Consider the following 23,517-nt stretch of genomic DNA (forward strand, 5'->3'; position numbering starts at 1 on the left):
GAATGCGCGTATTCGAGATTCAACGATGCAAATTTACGTACGAGTGGAAGAACCTAGCGGCCGGTATCATGAGACGAGAACGGTATCTACACATCGGAGATTGACAGTTTGAGACGAAAACTCTTCTCGAAGGTCATTTGTATGGTTCATGCATGCTTTTCTATGGATTGCATTGCATGCGTCACACCGCATACCTTTATCCGATAAACCCATTTAAGCGCATCTCCGTAATGTGGCGAGTAATAGAATGGTAAGGTAAGTGACAAGAGATCCCATGAAAAATACGATGATCAAGAAATATGATGAGAAATGAGAGATCCTATCCGATCACGTGCGAGATCTTCATTCCTTTCACGTTTCGATGAATGGTCGAAGATCCTATGGCCTAATGGATAAGGCGTTGGTCTTCGAAACCAAAGATTCTAGGTTCGACCCCTAGTAGGATCGGTTTAGAATCGTGACCCTAGTGTACGTCGACATCAAGAACACGACGACCAAGGATCATTCACGGAGTCATAATGCGCATCCGTCTCGACCGTCTAGAAAATGCGCGGATCTTGTATCCGCTGTTTTGGCTTAATGGATGCATTCATTTACGAGGATGATGATGTTTAATAGGTAAAAGAAATGGAACGGTTTATCCGGCACAAATTCCTCATCAAAAGTGCATCGCATGTCCATCGCGATCCTCAATGGAAGTACATTTTCCAATGGAAAACCGAAGATCCTATGGCCCAATGGATAAGGCGCTGGTCTACGAAACCAGAGATTCTAGGTTCGATCCCTGGTAGGATCGATTAGGATCAGGTTCCGCTTCTCGAGAATCGGAATACAACGAGACTGTTGCGCAATCAATACATGCGTGGATCCCTTGGGGAAGGGATAACATCGCGTATTTGAACGTAATCATCGATCACGACGATGCCGTTCACATATTTCTGATGCGCATTCGCTCGAGGGAACATATGAACAATGCCTTTCTTGCTTACGCTCGCCGTGCTCCTGTCTGGCCTGGTTTGAATACAAGCGAGTAGACGCAAGAATGTGATGACGCCCAGTCGTTGTATGATGTGTATTTGGACGTGGTCCTCAACAAGGATGACGTCGTTTGAAATTTAGAAACAATCTACACGAAGGCCACCGCTAAGACGTCGCATGCGCGATACTCTTCATTTGGTTAGAGTAGAATGCGCGTATTCGAGATTCAACGATGCAAATTTACGTACGAGTGGAAGAACCTAGCGGCCGGTATCATGAGACGAGAACGGTATCTACACATCGGAGATTGACAGTTTGAGACGAAAACTCTTCTCGAAGGTCATTTGTATGGTTCATGCATGCTTTTCTATGGATTGCATTGCATGCGTCACACCGCATACCTTTATCCGATAAACCCATTTAAGCGCATCTCCGTAATGTGGCGAGTAATAGAATGGTAAGGTAAGTGACAAGAGATCCCATGAAAAATACGATGATCAAGAAATATGATGAGAAATGAGAGATCCTATCCGATCACGTGCGAGATCTTCATTCCTTTCACGTTTCGATGAATGGTCGAAGATCCTATGGCCTAATGGATAAGGCGTTGGTCTTCGAAACCAAAGATTCTAGGTTCGACCCCTAGTAGGATCGGTTTAGAATCGTGACCCTAGTGTACGTCGACATCAAGAACACGACGACCAAGGATCATTCACGGAGTCATAATGCGCATCCGTCTCGACCGTCTAGAAAATGCGCGGATCTTGTATCCGCTGTTTTGGCTTAATGGATGCATTCATTTACGAGGATGATGATGTTTAATAGGTAAAAGAAATGGAACGGTTTATCCGGCACAAATTCCTCATCAAAAGTGCATCGCATGTCCATCGCGATCCTCAATGGAAGTACATTTTCCAATGGAAAACCGAAGATCCTATGGCCCAATGGATAAGGCGCTGGTCTACGAAACCAGAGATTCTAGGTTCGATCCCTGGTAGGATCGATTAGGATCAGGTTCCGCTTCTCGAGAATCGGAATACAACGAGACTGTTGCGCAATCAATACATGCGTGGATCCCTTGGGGAAGGGATAACATCGCGTATTTGAACGTAATCATCGATCACGACGATGCCGTTCACATATTTCTGATGCGCATTCGCTCGAGGGAACATATGAACAATGCCTTTCTTGCTTACGCTCGCCGTGCTCCTGTCTGGCCTGGTTTGAATACAAGCGAGTAGACGCAAGAATGTGATGACGCCCAGTCGTTGTATGATGTGTATTTGGACGTGGTCCTCAACAAGGATGACGTCGTTTGAAATTTAGAAACAATCTACACGAAGGCCACCGCTAAGACGTCGCATGCGCGATACTCTTCATTTGGTTAGAGTAGAATGCGCGTATTCGAGATTCAACGATGCAAATTTACGTACGAGTGGAAGAACCTAGCGGCCGGTATCATGAGACGAGAACGGTATCTACACATCGGAGATTGACAGTTTGAGACGAAAACTCTTCTCGAAGGTCATTTGTATGGTTCATGCATGCTTTTCTATGGATTGCATTGCATGCGTCACACCGCATACCTTTATCCGATAAACCCATTTAAGCGCATCTCCGTAATGTGGCGAGTAATAGAATGGTAAGGTAAGTGACAAGAGATCCCATGAAAAATACGATGATCAAGAAATATGATGAGAAATGAGAGATCCTATCCGATCACGTGCGAGATCTTCATTCCTTTCACGTTTCGATGAATGGTCGAAGATCCTATGGCCTAATGGATAAGGCGTTGGTCTTCGAAACCAAAGATTCTAGGTTCGACCCCTAGTAGGATCGGTTTAGAATCGTGACCCTAGTGTACGTCGACATCAAGAACACGACGACCAAGGATCATTCACGGAGTCATAATGCGCATCCGTCTCGACCGTCTAGAAAATGCGCGGATCTTGTATCCGCTGTTTTGGCTTAATGGATGCATTCATTTACGAGGATGATGATGTTTAATAGGTAAAAGAAATGGAACGGTTTATCCGGCACAAATTCCTCATCAAAAGTGCATCGCATGTCCATCGCGATCCTCAATGGAAGTACATTTTCCAATGGAAAACCGAAGATCCTATGGCCCAATGGATAAGGCGCTGGTCTACGAAACCAGAGATTCTAGGTTCGATCCCTGGTAGGATCGATTAGGATTAGGTTCCGCTTCTCGAGAATCGGAATACAACGAGACTGTTGCGCAATCAATACATGCGTGGATCCCTTGGGGAAGGGATAACATCGCGTATTTGAACGTAATCATCGATCACGACGATGCCGTTCACATATTTCTGATGCGCATTCGCTCGAGGGAACATATGAACAATGCCTTTCTTGCTTACGCTCGCCGTGCTCCTGTCTGGCCTGGTTTGAATACAAGCGAGTAGACGCAAGAATGTGATGACGCCCAGTCGTTGTATGATGTGTATTTGGACGTGGTCCTCAACAAGGATGACGTCGTTTGAAATTTAGAAACAATCTACACGAAGGCCACCGCTAAGACGTCGCATGCGCGATACTCTTCATTTGGTTAGAGTAGAATGCGCGTATTCGAGATTCAACGATGCAAATTTACGTACGAGTGGAAGAACCTAGCGGCCGGTATCATGAGACGAGAACGGTATCTACACATCGGAGATTGACAGTTTGAGACGAAAACTCTTCTCGAAGGTCATTTGTATGGTTCATGCATGCTTTTCTATGGATTGCATTGCATGCGTCACACCGCATACCTTTATCCGATAAACCCATTTAAGCGCATCTCCGTAATGTGGCGAGTAATAGAATGGTAAGGTAAGTGACAAGAGATCCCATGAAAAATACGATGATCAAGAAATATGATGAGAAATGAGAGATCCTATCCGATCACGTGCGAGATCTTCATTCCTTTCACGTTTCGATGAATGGTCGAAGATCCTATGGCCTAATGGATAAGGCGTTGGTCTTCGAAACCAAAGATTCTAGGTTCGACCCCTAGTAGGATCGGTTTAGAATCGTGACCCTAGTGTACGTCGACATCAAGAACACGACGACCAAGGATCATTCACGGAGTCATAATGCGCATCCGTCTCGACCGTCTAGAAAATGCGCGGATCTTGTATCCGCTGTTTTGGCTTAATGGATGCATTCATTTACGAGGATGATGATGTTTAATAGGTAAAAGAAATGGAACGGTTTATCCGGCACAAATTCCTCATCAAAAGTGCATCGCATGTCCATCGCGATCCTCAATGGAAGTACATTTTCCAATGGAAAACCGAAGATCCTATGGCCCAATGGATAAGGCGCTGGTCTACGAAACCAGAGATTCTAGGTTCGATCCCTGGTAGGATCGATTAGGATTAGGTTCCGCTTCTCGAGAATCGGAATACAACGAGACTGTTGCGCAATCAATACATGCGTGGATCCCTTGGGGAAGGGATAACATCGCGTATTTGAACGTAATCATCGATCACGACGATGCCGTTCACATATTTCTGATGCGCATTCGCTCGAGGGAACATATGAACAATGCCTTTCTTGCTTACGCTCGCCGTGCTCCTGTCTGGCCTGGTTTGAATACAAGCGAGTAGACGCAAGAATGTGATGACGCCCAGTCGTTGTATGATGTGTATTTGGACGTGGTCCTCAACAAGGATGACGTCGTTTGAAATTTAGAAACAATCTACACGAAGGCCACCGCTAAGACGTCGCATGCGCGATACTCTTCATTTGGTTAGAGTAGAATGCGCGTATTCGAGATTCAACGATGCAAATTTACGTACGAGTGGAAGAACCTAGCGGCCGGTATCATGAGACGAGAACGGTATCTACACATCGGAGATTGACAGTTTGAGACGAAAACTCTTCTCGAAGGTCATTTGTATGGTTCATGCATGCTTTTCTATGGATTGCATTGCATGCGTCACACCGCATACCTGTATCCGATAAACCCATTTAAGCGCATCTCCGTAATGTGGCGAGTAATAGAATGGTAAGGTAAGTGACAAGAGATCCCATGAAAAATACGATGATCAAGAAATATGATGAGAAATGAGAGATCCTATCCGATCACGTGCGAGATCTTCATTCCTTTCACGTTTCGATGAATGGTCGAAGATCCTATGGCCTAATGGATAAGGCGTTGGTCTTCGAAACCAAAGATTCTAGGTTCGACCCCTAGTAGGATCGGTTTAGAATCGTGACCCTAGTGTACGTCGACATCAAGAACACGACGACCAAGGATCATTCACGGAGTCATAATGCGCATCCGTCTCGACCGTCTAGAAAATGCGCGGATCTTGTATCCGCTGTTTTGGCTTAATGGATGCATTCATTTACGAGGATGATGATGTTTAATAGGTAAAAGAAATGGAACGGTTTATCCGGCACAAATTCCTCATCAAAAGTGCATCGCATGTCCATCGCGATCCTCAATGGAAGTACATTTTCCAATGGAAAACCGAAGATCCTATGGCCCAATGGATAAGGCGCTGGTCTACGAAACCAGAGATTCTAGGTTCGATCCCTGGTAGGATCGATTAGGATTAGGTTCCGCTTCTCGAGAATCGGAATACAACGAGACTGTTGCGCAATCAATACATGCGTGGATCCCTTGGGGAAGGGATAACATCGCGTATTTGAACGTAATCATCGATCACGACGATGCCGTTCACATATTTCTGATGCGCATTCGCTCGAGGGAACATATGAACAATGCCTTTCTTGCTTACGCTCGCCGTGCTCCTGTCTGGCCTGGTTTGAATACAAGCGAGTAGACGCAAGAATGTGATGACGCCCAGTCGTTGTATGATGTGTATTTGGACGTGGTCCTCAACAAGGATGACGTCGTTTGAAATTTAGAAACAATCTACACGAAGGCCACCGCTAAGACGTCGCATGCGCGATACTCTTCATTTGGTTAGAGTAGAATGCGCGTATTCGAGATTCAACGATGCAAATTTACGTACGAGTGGAAGAACCTAGCGGCCGGTATCATGAGACGAGAACGGTATCTACACATCGGAGATTGACAGTTTGAGACGAAAACTCTTCTCGAAGGTCATTTGTATGGTTCATGCATGCTTTTCTATGGATTGCATTGCATGCGTCACACCGCATACCTGTATCCGATAAACCCATTTAAGCGCATCTCCGTAATGTGGCGAGTAATAGAATGGTAAGGTAAGTGACAAGAGATCCCATGAAAAATACGATGATCAAGAAATATGATGAGAAATGAGAGATCCTATCCGATCACGTGCGAGATCTTCATTCCTTTCACGTTTCGATGAATGGTCGAAGATCCTATGGCCTAATGGATAAGGCGTTGGTCTTCGAAACCAAAGATTCTAGGTTCGACCCCTAGTAGGATCGGTTTAGAATCGTGACCCTAGTGTACGTCGACATCAAGAACACGACGACCAAGGATCATTCACGGAGTCATAATGCGCATCCGTCTCGACCGTCTAGAAAATGCGCGGATCTTGTATCCGCTGTTTTGGCTTAATGGATGCATTCATTTACGAGGATGATGATGTTTAATAGGTAAAAGAAATGGAACGGTTTATCCGGCACAAATTCCTCATCAAAAGTGCATCGCATGTCCATCGCGATCCTCAATGGAAGTACATTTTCCAATGGAAAACCGAAGATCCTATGGCCCAATGGATAAGGCGCTGGTCTACGAAACCAGAGATTCTAGGTTCGATCCCTGGTAGGATCGATTAGGATTAGGTTCCGCTTCTCGAGAATCGGAATACAACGAGACTGTTGCGCAATCAATACATGCGTGGATCCCTTGGGGAAGGGATAACATCGCGTATTTGAACGTAATCATCGATCACGACGATGCCGTTCACATATTTCTGATGCGCATTCGCTCGAGGGAACATATGAACAATGCCTTTCTTGCTTACGCTCGCCGTGCTCCTGTCTGGCCTGGTTTGAATACAAGCGAGTAGACGCAAGAATGTGATGACGCCCAGTCGTTGTATGATGTGTATTTGGACGTGGTCCTCAACAAGGATGACGTCGTTTGAAATTTAGAAACAATCTACACGAAGGCCACCGCTAAGACGTCGCATGCGCGATACTCTTCATTTGGTTAGAGTAGAATGCGCGTATTCGAGATTCAACGATGCAAATTTACGTACGAGTGGAAGAACCTAGCGGCCGGTATCATGAGACGAGAACGGTATCTACACATCGGAGATTGACAGTTTGAGACGAAAACTCTTCTCGAAGGTCATTTGTATGGTTCATGCATGCTTTTCTATGGATTGCATTGCATGCGTCACACCGCATACCTGTATCCGATAAACCCATTTAAGCGCATCTCCGTAATGTGGCGAGTAATAGAATGGTAAGGTAAGTGACAAGAGATCCCATGAAAAATACGATGATCAAGAAATATGATGAGAAATGAGAGATCCTATCCGATCACGTGCGAGATCTTCATTCCTTTCACGTTTCGATGAATGGTCGAAGATCCTATGGCCTAATGGATAAGGCGTTGGTCTTCGAAACCAAAGATTCTAGGTTCGACCCCTAGTAGGATCGGTTTAGAATCGTGACCCTAGTGTACGTCGACATCAAGAACACGACGACCAAGGATCATTCACGGAGTCATAATGCGCATCCGTCTCGACCGTCTAGAAAATGCGCGGATCTTGTATCCGCTGTTTTGGCTTAATGGATGCATTCATTTACGAGGATGATGATGTTTAATAGGTAAAAGAAATGGAACGGTTTATCCGGCACAAATTCCTCATCAAAAGTGCATCGCATGTCCATCGCGATCCTCAATGGAAGTACATTTTCCAATGGAAAACCGAAGATCCTATGGCCCAATGGATAAGGCGCTGGTCTACGAAACCAGAGATTCTAGGTTCGATCCCTGGTAGGATCGATTAGGATTAGGTTCCGCTTCTCGAGAATCGGAATACAACGAGACTGTTGCGCAATCAATACATGCGTGGATCCCTTGGGGAAGGGATAACATCGCGTATTTGAACGTAATCATCGATCACGACGATGCCGTTCACATATTTCTGATGCGCATTCGCTCGAGGGAACATATGAACAATGCCTTTCTTGCTTACGCTCGCCGTGCTCCTGTCTGGCCTGGTTTGAATACAAGCGAGTAGACGCAAGAATGTGATGACGCCCAGTCGTTGTATGATGTGTATTTGGACGTGGTCCTCAACAAGGATGACGTCGTTTGAAATTTAGAAACAATCTACACGAAGGCCACCGCTAAGACGTCGCATGCGCGATACTCTTCATTTGGTTAGAGTAGAATGCGCGTATTCGAGATTCAACGATGCAAATTTACGTACGAGTGGAAGAACCTAGCGGCCGGTATCATGAGACGAGAACGGTATCTACACATCGGAGATTGACAGTTTGAGACGAAAACTCTTCTCGAAGGTCATTTGTATGGTTCATGCATGCTTTTCTATGGATTGCATTGCATGCGTCACACCGCATACCTGTATCCGATAAACCCATTTAAGCGCATCTCCGTAATGTGGCGAGTAATAGAATGGTAAGGTAAGTGACAAGAGATCCCATGAAAAATACGATGATCAAGAAATATGATGAGAAATGAGAGATCCTATCCGATCACGTGCGAGATCTTCATTCCTTTCACGTTTCGATGAATGGTCGAAGATCCTATGGCCTAATGGATAAGGCGTTGGTCTTCGAAACCAAAGATTCTAGGTTCGACCCCTAGTAGGATCGGTTTAGAATCGTGACCCTAGTGTACGTCGACATCAAGAACACGACGACCAAGGATCATTCACGGAGTCATAATGCGCATCCGTCTCGACCGTCTAGAAAATGCGCGGATCTTGTATCCGCTGTTTTGGCTTAATGGATGCATTCATTTACGAGGATGATGATGTTTAATAGGTAAAAGAAATGGAACGGTTTATCCGGCACAAATTCCTCATCAAAAGTGCATCGCATGTCCATCGCGATCCTCAATGGAAGTACATTTTCCAATGGAAAACCGAAGATCCTATGGCCCAATGGATAAGGCGCTGGTCTACGAAACCAGAGATTCTAGGTTCGATCCCTGGTAGGATCGATTAGGATTAGGTTCCGCTTCTCGAGAATCGGAATACAACGAGACTGTTGCGCAATCAATACATGCGTGGATCCCTTGGGGAAGGGATAACATCGCGTATTTGAACGTAATCATCGATCACGACGATGCCGTTCACATATTTCTGATGCGCATTCGCTCGAGGGAACATATGAACAATGCCTTTCTTGCTTACGCTCGCCGTGCTCCTGTCTGGCCTGGTTTGAATACAAGCGAGTAGACGCAAGAATGTGATGACGCCCAGTCGTTGTATGATGTGTATTTGGACGTGGTCCTCAACAAGGATGACGTCGTTTGAAATTTAGAAACAATCTACACGAAGGCCACCGCTAAGACGTCGCATGCGCGATACTCTTCATTTGGTTAGAGTAGAATGCGCGTATTCGAGATTCAACGATGCAAATTTACGTACGAGTGGAAGAACCTAGCGGCCGGTATCATGAGACGAGAACGGTATCTACACATCGGAGATTGACAGTTTGAGACGAAAACTCTTCTCGAAGGTCATTTGTATGGTTCATGCATGCTTTTCTATGGATTGCATTGCATGCGTCACACCGCATACCTGTATCCGATAAACCCATTTAAGCGCATCTCCGTAATGTGGCGAGTAATAGAATGGTAAGGTAAGTGACAAGAGATCCCATGAAAAATACGATGATCAAGAAATATGATGAGAAATGAGAGATCCTATCCGATCACGTGCGAGATCTTCATTCCTTTCACGTTTCGATGAATGGTCGAAGATCCTATGGCCTAATGGATAAGGCGTTGGTCTTCGAAACCAAAGATTCTAGGTTCGACCCCTAGTAGGATCGGTTTAGAATCGTGACCCTAGTGTACGTCGACATCAAGAACACGACGACCAAGGATCATTCACGGAGTCATAATGCGCATCCGTCTCGACCGTCTAGAAAATGCGCGGATCTTGTATCCGCTGTTTTGGCTTAATGGATGCATTCATTTACGAGGATGATGATGTTTAATAGGTAAAAGAAATGGAACGGTTTATCCGGCACAAATTCCTCATCAAAAGTGCATCGCATGTCCATCGCGATCCTCAATGGAAGTACATTTTCCAATGGAAAACCGAAGATCCTATGGCCCAATGGATAAGGCGCTGGTCTACGAAACCAGAGATTCTAGGTTCGATCCCTGGTAGGATCGATTAGGATTAGGTTCCGCTTCTCGAGAATCGGAATACAACGAGACTGTTGCGCAATCAATACATGCGTGGATCCCTTGGGGAAGGGATAACATCGCGTATTTGAACGTAATCATCGATCACGACGATGCCGTTCACATATTTCTGATGCGCATTCGCTCGAGGGAACATATGAACAATGCCTTTCTTGCTTACGCTCGCCGTGCTCCTGTCTGGCCTGGTTTGAATACAAGCGAGTAGACGCAAGAATGTGATGACGCCCAGTCGTTGTATGATGTGTATTTGGACGTGGTCCTCAACAAGGATGACGTCGTTTGAAATTTAGAAACAATCTACACGAAGGCCACCGCTAAGACGTCGCATGCGCGATACTCTTCATTTGGTTAGAGTAGAATGCGCGTATTCGAGATTCAACGATGCAAATTTACGTACGAGTGGAAGAACCTAGCGGCCGGTATCATGAGACGAGAACGGTATCTACACATCGGAGATTGACAGTTTGAGACGAAAACTCTTCTCGAAGGTCATTTGTATGGTTCATGCATGCTTTTCTATGGATTGCATTGCATGCGTCACACCGCATACCTGTATCCGATAAACCCATTTAAGCGCATCTCCGTAATGTGGCGAGTAATAGAATGGTAAGGTAAGTGACAAGAGATCCCATGAAAAATACGATGATCAAGAAATATGATGAGAAATGAGAGATCCTATCCGATCACGTGCGAGATCTTCATTCCTTTCACGTTTCGATGAATGGTCGAAGATCCTATGGCCTAATGGATAAGGCGTTGGTCTTCGAAACCAAAGATTCTAGGTTCGACCCCTAGTAGGATCGGTTTAGAATCGTGACCCTAGTGTACGTCGACATCAAGAACACGACGACCAAGGATCATTCACGGAGTCATAATGCGCATCCGTCTCGACCGTCTAGAAAATGCGCGGATCTTGTATCCGCTGTTTTGGCTTAATGGATGCATTCATTTACGAGGATGATGATGTTTAATAGGTAAAAGAAATGGAACGGTTTATCCGGCACAAATTCCTCATCAAAAGTGCATCGCATGTCCATCGCGATCCTCAATGGAAGTACATTTTCCAATGGAAAACCGAAGATCCTATGGCCCAATGGATAAGGCGCTGGTCTACGAAACCAGAGATTCTAGGTTCGATCCCTGGTAGGATCGATTAGGATTAGGTTCCGCTTCTCGAGAATCGGAATACAACGAGACTGTTGCGCAATCAATACATGCGTGGATCCCTTGGGGAAGGGATAACATCGCGTATTTGAACGTAATCATCGATCACGACGATGCCGTTCACATATTTCTGATGCGCATTCGCTCGAGGGAACATATGAACAATGCCTTTCTTGCTTACGCTCGCCGTGCTCCTGTCTGGCCTGGTTTGAATACAAGCGAGTAGACGCAAGAATGTGATGACGCCCAGTCGTTGTATGATGTGTATTTGGACGTGGTCCTCAACAAGGATGACGTCGTTTGAAATTTAGAAACAATCTACACGAAGGCCACCGCTAAGACGTCGCATGCGCGATACTCTTCATTTGGTTAGAGTAGAATGCGCGTATTCGAGATTCAACGATGCAAATTTACGTACGAGTGGAAGAACCTAGCGGCCGGTATCATGAGACGAGAACGGTATCTACACATCGGAGATTGACAGTTTGAGACGAAAACTCTTCTCGAAGGTCATTTGTATGGTTCATGCATGCTTTTCTATGGATTGCATTGCATGCGTCACACCGCATACCTGTATCCGATAAACCCATTTAAGCGCATCTCCGTAATGTGGCGAGTAATAGAATGGTAAGGTAAGTGACAAGAGATCCCATGAAAAATACGATGATCAAGAAATATGATGAGAAATGAGAGATCCTATCCGATCACGTGCGAGATCTTCATTCCTTTCACGTTTCGATGAATGGTCGAAGATCCTATGGCCTAATGGATAAGGCGTTGGTCTTCGAAACCAAAGATTCTAGGTTCGACCCCTAGTAGGATCGGTTTAGAATCGTGACCCTAGTGTACGTCGACATCAAGAACACGACGACCAAGGATCATTCACGGAGTCATAATGCGCATCCGTCTCGACCGTCTAGAAAATGCGCGGATCTTGTATCCGCTGTTTTGGCTTAATGGATGCATTCATTTACGAGGATGATGATGTTTAATAGGTAAAAGAAATGGAACGGTTTATCCGGCACAAATTCCTCATCAAAAGTGCATCGCATGTCCATCGCGATCCTCAATGGAAGTACATTTTCCAATGGAAAACCGAAGATCCTATGGCCCAATGGATAAGGCGCTGGTCTACGAAACCAGAGATTCTAGGTTCGATCCCTGGTAGGATCGATTAGGATTAGGTTCCGCTTCTCGAGAATCGGAATACAACGAGACTGTTGCGCAATCAATACATGCGTGGATCCCTTGGGGAAGGGATAACATCGCGTATTTGAACGTAATCATCGATCACGACGATGCCGTTCACATATTTCTGATGCGCATTCGCTCGAGGGAACATATGAACAATGCCTTTCTTGCTTACGCTCGCCGTGCTCCTGTCTGGCCTGGTTTGAATACAAGCGAGTAGACGCAAGAATGTGATGACGCCCAGTCGTTGTATGATGTGTATTTGGACGTGGTCCTCAACAAGGATGACGTCGTTTGAAATTTAGAAACAATCTACACGAAGGCCACCGCTAAGACGTCGCATGCGCGATACTCTTCATTTGGTTAGAGTAGAATGCGCGTATTCGAGATTCAACGATGCAAATTTACGTACGAGTGGAAGAACCTAGCGGCCGGTATCATGAGACGAGAACGGTATCTACACATCGGAGATTGACAGTTTGAGACGAAAACTCTTCTCGAAGGTCATTTGTATGGTTCATGCATGCTTTTCTATGGATTGCATTGCATGCGTCACACCGCATACCTGTATCCGATAAACCCATTTAAGCGCATCTCCGTAATGTGGCGAGTAATAGAATGGTAAGGTAAGTGACAAGAGATCCCATGAAAAATACGATGATCAAGAAATATGATGAGAAATGAGAGATCCTATCCGATCACGTGCGAGATCTTCATTCCTTTCACGTTTCGATGAATGGTCGAAGATCCTATGGCCTAATGGATAAGGCGTTGGTCTTCGAAACCAAAGATTCTAGGTTCGACCCCTAGTAGGATCGGTTTAGAATCGTGACCCTAGTGTACGTCGACATCAAGAACACGACGACCAAGGATCATTCACGGAGTCATAATGCGCATCCGTCTCGACCGTCTAGAAAATGCGCGGATCTTGTATCCGCTGTTTTGGCTTAATGGATGCATTCATTTACGAGGATGATGATGTTTAATAGGTAAAAGAAATGGAACGGTTTATCCGGCACAAATTCCTCATCAAAAGTGCATCGCATGTCCATGGCGATCCTCAATGGAAGTACATTTTCCAATGGAAAACCGAAGATCCTATGGCCCAATGGATAAGGCGCTGGTCTACGAAACCAGAGATTCTAGGTTCGATCCCTGGTAGGATCGATTAGGATTAGGTTCCGCTTCTCGAGAATCGGAATACAACGAGACTGTTGCGCAATCAATACATGCGTGGATCCCTTGGGGAAGGGATAACATCGCGTATTTGAACGTAATCATCGATCACGACGATGCCGTTCACATATTTCTGATGCGCATTCGCTCGAGGGAACATATGAACAATGCCTTTCTTGCTTACGCTCGCCGTGCTCCTGTCTGGCCTGGTTTGAATACAAGCGAGTAGACGCAAGAATGTGATGACGCCCAGTCGTTGTATGATGTGTATTTGGACGTGGTCCTCAACAAGGATGACGTCGTTTGAAATTTAGAAACAATCTACACGAAGGCCACCGCTAAGACGTCGCATGCGCGATACTCTTCATTTGGTTAGAGTAGAATGCGCGTATTCGAGATTCAACGATGCAAATTTACGTACGAGTGGAAGAACCTAGCGGCCGGTATCATGAGACGAGAACGGTATCTACACATCGGAGATTGACAGTTTGAGACGAAAACTCTTCTCGAAGGTCATTTGTATGGTTCATGCATGCTTTTCTATGGATTGCATTGCATGCGTCACACCGCATACCTTTATCCGATAAACCCATTTAAGCGCATCTCCGTAATGTGGCGAGTAATAGAATGGTAAGGTAAGTGACAAGAGATCCCATGAAAAATACGATGATCAAGAAATATGATGAGAAATGAGAGATCCTATCCGATCACGTGCGAGATCTTCATTCCTTTCACGTTTCGATGAATGGTCGAAGATCCTATGGCCTAATGGATAAGGCGTTGGTCTTCGAAACCAAAGATTCTAGGTTCGACCCCTAGTAGGATCGGTTTAGAATTGTGACCCTAGTGTACGTCGACATCAAGAACACGACGACCAAGGATCATTCACGGAGTCATAATGCGCATCCGTCTCGACCGTCTAGAAAATGCGCGGATCTTGTATCCGCTGTTTTGGCTTAATGGATGCATTCATTTACGAGGATGATGATGTTTAATAGGTAAAAGAAATGGAACGGTTTATCCGGCACAAATTCCTCATCAAAAGTGCATCGCATGTCCATCGCGATCCTCAATGGAAGTACATTTTCCAATGGAAAACCGAAGATCCTATGGCCCAATGGATAAGGCGCTGGTCTACGAAACCAGAGATTCTAGGTTCGATCCCTGGTAGGATCGATTAGGATTAGGTTCCGCTTCTCGAGAATCGGAATACAACGAGACTGTTGCGCAATCAATACATGCGTGGATCCCTTGGGGAAGGGATAACATCGCGTATTTGAACGTAATCATCGATCACGACGATGCCGTTCACATATTTCTGATGCGCATTCGCTCGAGGGAACATATGAACAATGCCTTTCTTGCTTACGCTCGCCGTGCTCCTGTCTGGCCTGGTTTGAATACAAGCGAGTAGACGCAAGAATGTGATGACGCCCAGTCGTTGTATGATGTGTATTTGGACGTGGTCCTCAACAAGGATGACGTCGTTTGAAATTTAGAAACAATCTACACGAAGGCCACCGCTAAGACGTCGCATGCGCGATACTCTTCATTTGGTTAGAGTAGAATGCGCGTATTCGAGATTCAACGATGCAAATTTACGTACGAGTGGAAGAACCTAGCGGCCGGTATCATGAGACGAGAACGGTATCTACACATCGGAGATTGACAGTTTGAGACGAAAACTCTTCTCGAAGGTCATTTGTATGGTTCATGCATGCTTTTCTATGGATTGCATTGCATGCGTCACACCGCATACCTGTATCCGATAAACCCATTTAAGCGCATCTCCGTAATGTGGCGAGTAATAGAATGGTAAGGTAAGTGACAAGAGATCCCATGAAAAATACGATGATCAAGAAATATGATGAGAAATGAGAGATCCTATCCGATCACGTGCGAGATCTTCATTCCTTTCACGTTTCGATGAATGGTCGAAGATCCTATGGCCTAATGGATAAGGCGTTGGTCTTCGAAACCAAAGATTCTAGGTTCGACCCCTAGTAGGATCGGTTTAGAATCGTGACCCTAGTGTACGTCGACATCAAGAACACGACGACCAAGGATCATTCACGGAGTCATAATGCGCATCCGTCTCGACCGTCTAGAAAATGCGCGGATCTTGTATCCGCTGTTTTGGCTTAATGGATGCATTCATTTACGAGGATGATGATGTTTAATAGGTAAAAGAAATGGAACGGTTTATCCGGCACAAATTCCTCATCAAAAGTGCATCGCATGTCCATCGCGATCCTCAATGGAAGTACATTTTCCAATGGAAAACCGAAGATCCTATGGCCCAATGGATAAGGCGCTGGTCTACGAAACCAGAGATTCTAGGTTCGATCCCTGGTAGGATCGATTAGGATTAGGTTCCGCTTCTCGAGAATCGGAATACAACGAGACTGTTGCGCAATCAATACATGCGTGGATCCCTTGGGGAAGGGATAACATCGCGTATTTGAACGTAATCATCGATCACGACGATGCCGTTCACATATTTCTGATGCGCATTCGCTCGAGGGAACATATGAACAATGCCTTTCTTGCTTACGCTCGCCGTGCTCCTGTCTGGCCTGGTTTGAATACAAGCGAGTAGACGCAAGAATGTGATGACGCCCAGTCGTTGTATGATGTGTATTTGGACGTGGTCCTCAACAAGGATGACGTCGTTTGAAATTTAGAAACAATCTACACGAAGGCCACCGCTAAGACGTCGCATGCGCGATACTCTTCATTTGGTTAGAGTAGAATGCGCGTATTCGAGATTCAACGATGCAAATTTACGTACGAGTGGAAGAACCTAGCGGCCGGTATCATGAGACGAGAACGGTATCTACACATCGGAGATTGACAGTTTGAGACGAAAACTCTTCTCGAAGGTCATTTGTATGGTTCATGCATGCTTTTCTATGGATTGCATTGCATGCGTCACACCGCATACCTGTATCCGATAAACCCATTTAAGCGCATCTCCGTAATGTGGCGAGTAATAGAATGGTAAGGTAAGTGACAAGAGATCCCATGAAAAATACGATGATCAAGAAATATGATGAGAAATGAGAGATCCTATCCGATCACGTGCGAGATCTTCATTCCTTTCACGTTTCGATGAATGGTCGAAGATCCTATGGCCTAATGGATAAGGCGTTGGTCTTCGAAACCAAAGATTCTAGGTTCGACCCCTAGTAGGATCGGTTTAGAATCGTGACCCTAGTGTACGTCGACATCAAGAACACGACGACCAAGGATCATTCACGGAGTCATAATGCGCATCCGTCTCGACCGTCTAGAAAATGCGCGGATCTTGTATCCGCTGTTTTGGCTTAATGGATGCATTCATTTACGAGGATGATGATGTTTAATAGGTAAAAGAAATGGAACGGTTTATCCGGCACAAATTCCTCATCAAAAGTGCATCGCATGTCCATCGCGATCCTCAATGGAAGTACATTTTCCAATGGAAAACCGAAGATCCTATGGCCCAATGGATAAGGCGCTGGTCTACGAAACCAGAGATTCTAGGTTCGATCCCTGGTAGGATCGATTAGGATTAGGTTCCGCTTCTCGAGAATCGGAATACAACGAGACTGTTGCGCAATCAATACATGCGTGGATCCCTTGGGGAAGGGATAACATCGCGTATTTGAACGTAATCATCGATCACGACGATGCCGTTCACATATTTCTGATGCGCATTCGCTCGAGGGAACATATGAACAATGCCTTTCTTGCTTACGCTCGCCGTGCTCCTGTCTGGCCTGGTTTGAATACAAGCGAGTAGACGCAAGAATGTGATGACGCCCAGTCGTTGTATGATGTGTATTTGGACGTGGTCCTCAACAAGGATGACGTCGTTTGAAATTTAGAAACAATCTACACGAAGGCCACCGCTAAGACGTCGCATGCGCGATACTCTTCATTTGGTTAGAGTAGAATGCGCGTATTCGAGATTCAACGATGCAAATTTACGTACGAGTGGAAGAACCTAGCGGCCGGTATCATGAGACGAGAACGGTATCTACACATCGGAGATTGACAGTTTGAGACGAAAACTCTTCTCGAAGGTCATTTGTATGGTTCATGCATGCTTTTCTATGGATTGCATTGCATGCGTCACACCGCATACCTTTATCCGATAAACCCATTTAAGCGCATCTCCGTAATGTGGCGAGTAATAGAATGGTAAGGTAAGTGACAAGAGATCCCATGAAAAATACGATGATCAAGAAATATGATGAGAAATGAGAGATCCTATCCGATCACGTGCGAGATCTTCATTCCTTTCACGTTTCGATGAATGGTCGAAGATCCTATGGCCTAATGGATAAGGCGTTGGTCTTCGAAACCAAAGATTCTAGGTTCGACCCCTAGTAGGATCGGTTTAGAATCGTGACCCTAGTGTACGTCGACATCAAGAACACGACGACCAAGGATCATTCACGGAGTCATAATGCGCATCCGTCTCGACCGTCTAGAAAATGCGCGGATCTTGTATCCGCTGTTTTGGCTTAATGGATGCATTCATTTACGAGGATGATGATGTTTAATAGGTAAAAGAAATGGAACGGTTTATCCGGCACAAATTCCTCATCAAAAGTGCATCGCATGTCCATGGCGATCCTCAATGGAAGTACATTTTCCAATGGAAAACCGAAGATCCTATGGCCCAATGGATAAGGCGCTGGTCTACGAAACCAGAGATTCTAGGTTCGATCCCTGGTAGGATCGATTAGGATTAGGTTCCGCTTCTCGAGAATCGGAATACAACGAGACTGTTGCGCAATCAATACATGCGTGGATCCCTTGGGGAAGGGATAACATCGCGTATTTGAACGTAATCATCGATCACGACGATGCCGTTCACATATTTCTGATGCGCATTCGCTCGAGGGAACATATGAACAATGCCTTTCTTGCTTACGCTCGCCGTGCTCCTGTCTGGCCTGGTTTGAATACAAGCGAGTAGACGCAAGAATGTGATGACGCCCAGTCGTTGTATGATGTGTATTTGGACGTGGTCCTCAACAAGGATGACGTCGTTTGAAATTTAGAAACAATCTACACGAAGGCCACCGCTAAGACGTCGCATGCGCGATACTCTTCATTTGGTTAGAGTAGAATGCGCGTATTCGAGATTCAACGATGCAAATTTACGTACGAGTGGAAGAACCTAGCGGCCGGTATCATGAGACGAGAACGGTATCTACACATCGGAGATTGACAGTTTGAGACGAAAACTCTTCTCGAAGGTCATTTGTATGGTTCATGCATGCTTTTCTATGGATTGCATTGCATGCGTCACACCGCATACCTTTATCCGATAAACCCATTTAAGCGCATCTCCGTAATGTGGCGAGTAATAGAATGGTAAGGTAAGTGACAAGAGATCCCATGAAAAATACGATGATCAAGAAATATGATGAGAAATGAGAGATCCTATCCGATCACGTGCGAGATCTTCATTCCTTTCACGTTTCGATGAATGGTCGAAGATCCTATGGCCTAATGGATAAGGCGTTGGTCTTCGAAACCAAAGATTCTAGGTTCGACCCCTAGTAGGATCGGTTTAGAATCGTGACCCTAGTGTACGTCGACATCAAGAACACGACGACCAAGGATCATTCACGGAGTCATAATGCGCATCCGTCTCGACCGTCTAGAAAATGCGCGGATCTTGTATCCGCTGTTTTGGCTTAATGGATGCATTCATTTACGAGGATGATGATGTTTAATAGGTAAAAGAAATGGAACGGTTTATCCGGCACAAATTCCTCATCAAAAGTGCATCGCATGTCCATCGCGATCCTCAATGGAAGTACATTTTCCAATGGAAAACCGAAGATCCTATGGCCCAATGGATAAGGCGCTGGTCTACGAAACCAGAGATTCTAGGTTCGATCCCTGGTAGGATCGATTAGGATTAGGTTCCGCTTCTCGAGAATCGGAATACAACGAGACTGTTGCGCAATCAATACATGCGTGGATCCCTTGGGGAAGGGATAACATCGCGTATTTGAACGTAATCATCGATCACGACGATGCCGTTCACATATTTCTGATGCGCATTCGCTCGAGGGAACATATGAACAATGCCTTTCTTGCTTACGCTCGCCGTGCTCCTGTCTGGCCTGGTTTGAATACAAGCGAGTAGACGCAAGAATGTGATGACGCCCAGTCGTTGTATGATGTGTATTTGGACGTGGTCCTCAACAAGGATGACGTCGTTTGAAATTTAGAAACAATCTACACGAAGGCCACCGCTAAGACGTCGCATGCGCGATACTCTTCATTTGGTTAGAGTAGAATGCGCGTATTCGAGATTCAACGATGCAAATTTACGTACGAGTGGAAGAACCTAGCGGCCGGTATCATGAGACGAGAACGGTATCTACACATCGGAGATTGACAGTTTGAGACGAAAACTCTTCTCGAAGGTCATTTGTATGGTTCATGCATGCTTTTCTATGGATTGCATTGCATGCGTCACACCGCATACCTTTATCCGATAAACCCATTTAAGCGCATCTCCGTAATGTGGCGAGTAATAGAATGGTAAGGTAAGTGACAAGAGATCCCATGAAAAATACGATGATCAAGAAATATGATGAGAAATGAGAGATCCTATCCGATCACGTGCGAGATCTTCATTCCTTTCACGTTTCGATGAATGGTCGAAGATCCTATGGCCTAATGGATAAGGCGTTGGTCTTCGAAACCAAAGATTCTAGGTTCGACCCCTAGTAGGATCGGTTTAGAATCGTGACCCTAGTGTACGTCGACATCAAGAACACGACGACCAAGGATCATTCACGGAGTCATAATGCGCATCCGTCTCGACCGTCTAGAAAATGCGCGGATCTTGTATCCGCTGTTTTGGCTTAATGGATGCATTCATTTACGAGGATGATGATGTTTAATAGGTAAAAGAAATGGAACGGTTTATCCGGCACAAATTCCTCATCAAAAGTGCATCGCATGTCCATCGCGATCCTCAATGGAAGTACATTTTCCAATGGAAAACCGAAGATCCTATGGCCCAATGGATAAGGCGCTGGTCTACGAAACCAGAGATTCTAGGTTCGATCCCTGGTAGGATCGATTAGGATTAGGTTCCGCTTCTCGAGAATCGGAATACAACGAGACTGTTGCGCAATCAATACATGCGTGGATCCCTTGGGGAAGGGATAACATCGCGTATTTGAACGTAATCATCGATCACGACGATGCCGTTCACATATTTCTGATGCGCATTCGCTCGAGGGAACATATGAACAATGCCTTTCTTGCTTACGCTCGCCGTGCTCCTGTCTGGCCTGGTTTGAATACAAGCGAGTAGACGCAAGAATGTGATGACGCCCAGTCGTTGTATGATGTGTATTTGGACGTGGTCCTCAACAAGGATGACGTCGTTTGAAATTTAGAAACAATCTACACGAAGGCCACCGCTAAGACGTCGCATGCGCGATACTCTTCATTTGGTTAGAGTAGAATGCGCGTATTCGAGATTCAACGATGCAAATTTACGTACGAGTGGAAGAACCTAGCGGCCGGTATCATGAGACGAGAACGGTATCTACACATCGGAGATTGACAGTTTGAGACGAAAACTCTTCTCGAAGGTCATTTGTATGGTTCATGCATGCTTTTCTATGGATTGCATTGCATGCGTCACACCGCATACCTTTATCCGATAAACCCATTTAAGCGCATCTCCGTAATGTGGCGAGTAATAGAATGGTAAGGTAAGTGACAAGAGATCCCATGAAAAATACGATGATCAAGAAATATGATGAGAAATGAGAGATCCTATCCGATCACGTGCGAGATCTTCATTCCTTTCACGTTTCGATGAATGGTCGAAGATCCTATGGCCTAATGGATAAGGCGTTGGTCTTCGAAACCAAAGATTCTAGGTTCGACCCCTAGTAGGATCGGTTTAGAATCGTGACCCTAGTGTACGTCGACATCAAGAACACGACGACCAAGGATCATTCACGGAGTCATAATGCGCATCCGTCTCGACCGTCTAGAAAATGCGCGGATCTTGTATCCGCTGTTTTGGCTTAATGGATGCATTCATTTACGAGGATGATGATGTTTAATAGGTAAAAGAAATGGAACGGTTTATCCGGCACAAATTCCTCATCAAAAGTGCATCGCATGTCCATGGCGATCCTCAATGGAAGTACATTTTCCAATGGAAAACCGAAGATCCTATGGCCCAATGGATAAGGCGCTGGTCTACGAAACCAGAGATTCTAGGTTCGATCCCTGGTAGGATCGATTAGGATTAGGTTCCGCTTCTCGAGAATCGGAATACAACGAGACTGTTGCGCAATCAATACATGCGTGGATCCCTTGGGGAAGGGATAACATCGCGTATTTGAACGTAATCATCGATCACGACGATGCCGTTCACATATTTCTGATGCGCATTCGCTCGAGGGAACATATGAACAATGCCTTTCTTGCTTACGCTCGCCGTGCTCCTGTCTGGCCTGGTTTGAATACAAGCGAGTAGACGCAAGAATGTGATGACGCCCAGTCGTTGTATGATGTGTATTTGGACGTGGTCCTCAACAAGGATGACGTCGTTTGAAATTTAGAAACAATCTACACGAAGGCCACCGCTAAGACGTCGCATGCGCGATACTCTTCATTTGGTTAGAGTAGAATGCGCGTATTCGAGATTCAACGATGCAAATTTACGTACGAGTGGAAGAACCTAGCGGCCGGTATCATGAGACGAGAACGGTATCTACACATCGGAGATTGACAGTTTGAGACGAAAACTCTTCTCGAAGGTCATTTGTATGGTTCATGCATGCTTTTCTATGGATTGCATTGCATGCGTCACACCGCATACCTTTATCCGATAAACCCATTTAAGCGCATCTCCGTAATGTGGCGAGTAATAGAATGGTAAGGTAAGTGACAAGAGATCCCATGAAAAATACGATGATCAAGAAATATGATGAGAAATGAGAGATCCTATCCGATCACGTGCGAGATCTTCATTCCTTTCACGTTTCGATGAATGGTCGAAGATCCTATGGCCTAATGGATAAGGCGTTGGTCTTCGAAACCAAAGATTCTAGGTTCGACCCCTAGTAGGATCGGTTTAGAATCGTGACCCTAGTGTACGTCGACATCAAGAACACGACGACCAAGGATCATTCACGGAGTCATAATGCGCATCCGTCTCGACCGTCTAGAAAATGCGCGGATCTTGTATCCGCTGTTTTGGCTTAATGGATGCATTCATTTACGAGGATGATGATGTTTAATAGGTAAAAGAAATGGAACGGTTTATCCGGCACAAATTCCTCATCAAAAGTGCATCGCATGTCCATCGCGATCCTCAATGGAAGTACATTTTCCAATGGAAAACCGAAGATCCTATGGCCCAATGGATAAGGCGCTGGTCTACGAAACCAGAGATTCTAGGTTCGATCCCTGGTAGGATCGATTAGGATTAGGTTCCGCTTCTCGAGAATCGGAATACAACGAGACTGTTGCGCAATCAATACATGCGTGGATCCCTTGGGGAAGGGATAACATCGCGTATTTGAACGTAATCATCGATCACGACGATGCCGTTCACATATTTCTGATGCGCATTCGCTCGAGGGAACATATGAACAATGCCTTTCTTGCTTACGCTCGCCGTGCTC

At 45.4% G+C, this 23,517-nt stretch overlaps 20 non-coding genes across 20 annotated transcripts; all 20 read left to right on the forward strand.

Moving 5' to 3' along the window:
• The first annotated feature begins 374 nt into the window (after positions 1-374).
• TRNAR-UCG (transfer RNA arginine (anticodon UCG)) lies at positions 375-447 on the forward strand. The gene has a single exon. It is a non-coding gene; the product is annotated as a tRNA-Arg (tRNA).
• A 1,112-nt stretch (positions 448-1,559) lies between these two features.
• On the forward strand, positions 1,560-1,632 carry TRNAR-UCG (transfer RNA arginine (anticodon UCG)). Its single transcript has one exon. It is a non-coding gene; the product is annotated as a tRNA-Arg (tRNA).
• Positions 1,633-2,744: 1,112 nt separating this feature from the next.
• TRNAR-UCG (transfer RNA arginine (anticodon UCG)) lies at positions 2,745-2,817 on the forward strand. Its single transcript has one exon. It is a non-coding gene; the product is annotated as a tRNA-Arg (tRNA).
• Positions 2,818-3,929: 1,112 nt separating this feature from the next.
• Positions 3,930-4,002, forward strand: TRNAR-UCG (transfer RNA arginine (anticodon UCG)). The gene has a single exon. It is a non-coding gene; the product is annotated as a tRNA-Arg (tRNA).
• Positions 4,003-5,114: 1,112 nt separating this feature from the next.
• TRNAR-UCG (transfer RNA arginine (anticodon UCG)) lies at positions 5,115-5,187 on the forward strand. Its single transcript has one exon. It is a non-coding gene; the product is annotated as a tRNA-Arg (tRNA).
• Positions 5,188-6,299: 1,112 nt separating this feature from the next.
• On the forward strand, positions 6,300-6,372 carry TRNAR-UCG (transfer RNA arginine (anticodon UCG)). The gene has a single exon. It is a non-coding gene; the product is annotated as a tRNA-Arg (tRNA).
• A 1,112-nt stretch (positions 6,373-7,484) lies between these two features.
• On the forward strand, positions 7,485-7,557 carry TRNAR-UCG (transfer RNA arginine (anticodon UCG)). The gene has a single exon. It is a non-coding gene; the product is annotated as a tRNA-Arg (tRNA).
• Positions 7,558-8,669: 1,112 nt separating this feature from the next.
• Positions 8,670-8,742, forward strand: TRNAR-UCG (transfer RNA arginine (anticodon UCG)). The gene has a single exon. It is a non-coding gene; the product is annotated as a tRNA-Arg (tRNA).
• A 1,112-nt stretch (positions 8,743-9,854) lies between these two features.
• TRNAR-UCG (transfer RNA arginine (anticodon UCG)) lies at positions 9,855-9,927 on the forward strand. Its single transcript has one exon. It is a non-coding gene; the product is annotated as a tRNA-Arg (tRNA).
• Positions 9,928-11,039: 1,112 nt separating this feature from the next.
• Positions 11,040-11,112, forward strand: TRNAR-UCG (transfer RNA arginine (anticodon UCG)). Its single transcript has one exon. It is a non-coding gene; the product is annotated as a tRNA-Arg (tRNA).
• Positions 11,113-12,224: 1,112 nt separating this feature from the next.
• On the forward strand, positions 12,225-12,297 carry TRNAR-UCG (transfer RNA arginine (anticodon UCG)). The gene has a single exon. It is a non-coding gene; the product is annotated as a tRNA-Arg (tRNA).
• A 1,112-nt stretch (positions 12,298-13,409) lies between these two features.
• Positions 13,410-13,482, forward strand: TRNAR-UCG (transfer RNA arginine (anticodon UCG)). The gene has a single exon. It is a non-coding gene; the product is annotated as a tRNA-Arg (tRNA).
• A 1,112-nt stretch (positions 13,483-14,594) lies between these two features.
• Positions 14,595-14,667, forward strand: TRNAR-UCG (transfer RNA arginine (anticodon UCG)). The gene has a single exon. It is a non-coding gene; the product is annotated as a tRNA-Arg (tRNA).
• Positions 14,668-15,779: 1,112 nt separating this feature from the next.
• TRNAR-UCG (transfer RNA arginine (anticodon UCG)) lies at positions 15,780-15,852 on the forward strand. The gene has a single exon. It is a non-coding gene; the product is annotated as a tRNA-Arg (tRNA).
• A 1,112-nt stretch (positions 15,853-16,964) lies between these two features.
• TRNAR-UCG (transfer RNA arginine (anticodon UCG)) lies at positions 16,965-17,037 on the forward strand. Its single transcript has one exon. It is a non-coding gene; the product is annotated as a tRNA-Arg (tRNA).
• A 1,112-nt stretch (positions 17,038-18,149) lies between these two features.
• On the forward strand, positions 18,150-18,222 carry TRNAR-UCG (transfer RNA arginine (anticodon UCG)). Its single transcript has one exon. It is a non-coding gene; the product is annotated as a tRNA-Arg (tRNA).
• Positions 18,223-19,334: 1,112 nt separating this feature from the next.
• Positions 19,335-19,407, forward strand: TRNAR-UCG (transfer RNA arginine (anticodon UCG)). The gene has a single exon. It is a non-coding gene; the product is annotated as a tRNA-Arg (tRNA).
• Positions 19,408-20,519: 1,112 nt separating this feature from the next.
• On the forward strand, positions 20,520-20,592 carry TRNAR-UCG (transfer RNA arginine (anticodon UCG)). The gene has a single exon. It is a non-coding gene; the product is annotated as a tRNA-Arg (tRNA).
• A 1,112-nt stretch (positions 20,593-21,704) lies between these two features.
• Positions 21,705-21,777, forward strand: TRNAR-UCG (transfer RNA arginine (anticodon UCG)). The gene has a single exon. It is a non-coding gene; the product is annotated as a tRNA-Arg (tRNA).
• A 1,112-nt stretch (positions 21,778-22,889) lies between these two features.
• Positions 22,890-22,962, forward strand: TRNAR-UCG (transfer RNA arginine (anticodon UCG)). Its single transcript has one exon. It is a non-coding gene; the product is annotated as a tRNA-Arg (tRNA).
• The last annotated feature ends 555 nt before the right edge of the window (positions 22,963-23,517 follow it).

Source organism: Azolla caroliniana, unplaced genomic scaffold (genome assembly GCF_043228905.1).
Source record: "Azolla caroliniana isolate FFs.n. ecotype wild unplaced genomic scaffold, voAzoCaro1.0.p SCAF_120, whole genome shotgun sequence".
Classification (NCBI taxonomy): domain Eukaryota; kingdom Viridiplantae; phylum Streptophyta; class Polypodiopsida; order Salviniales; family Salviniaceae; genus Azolla; species Azolla caroliniana.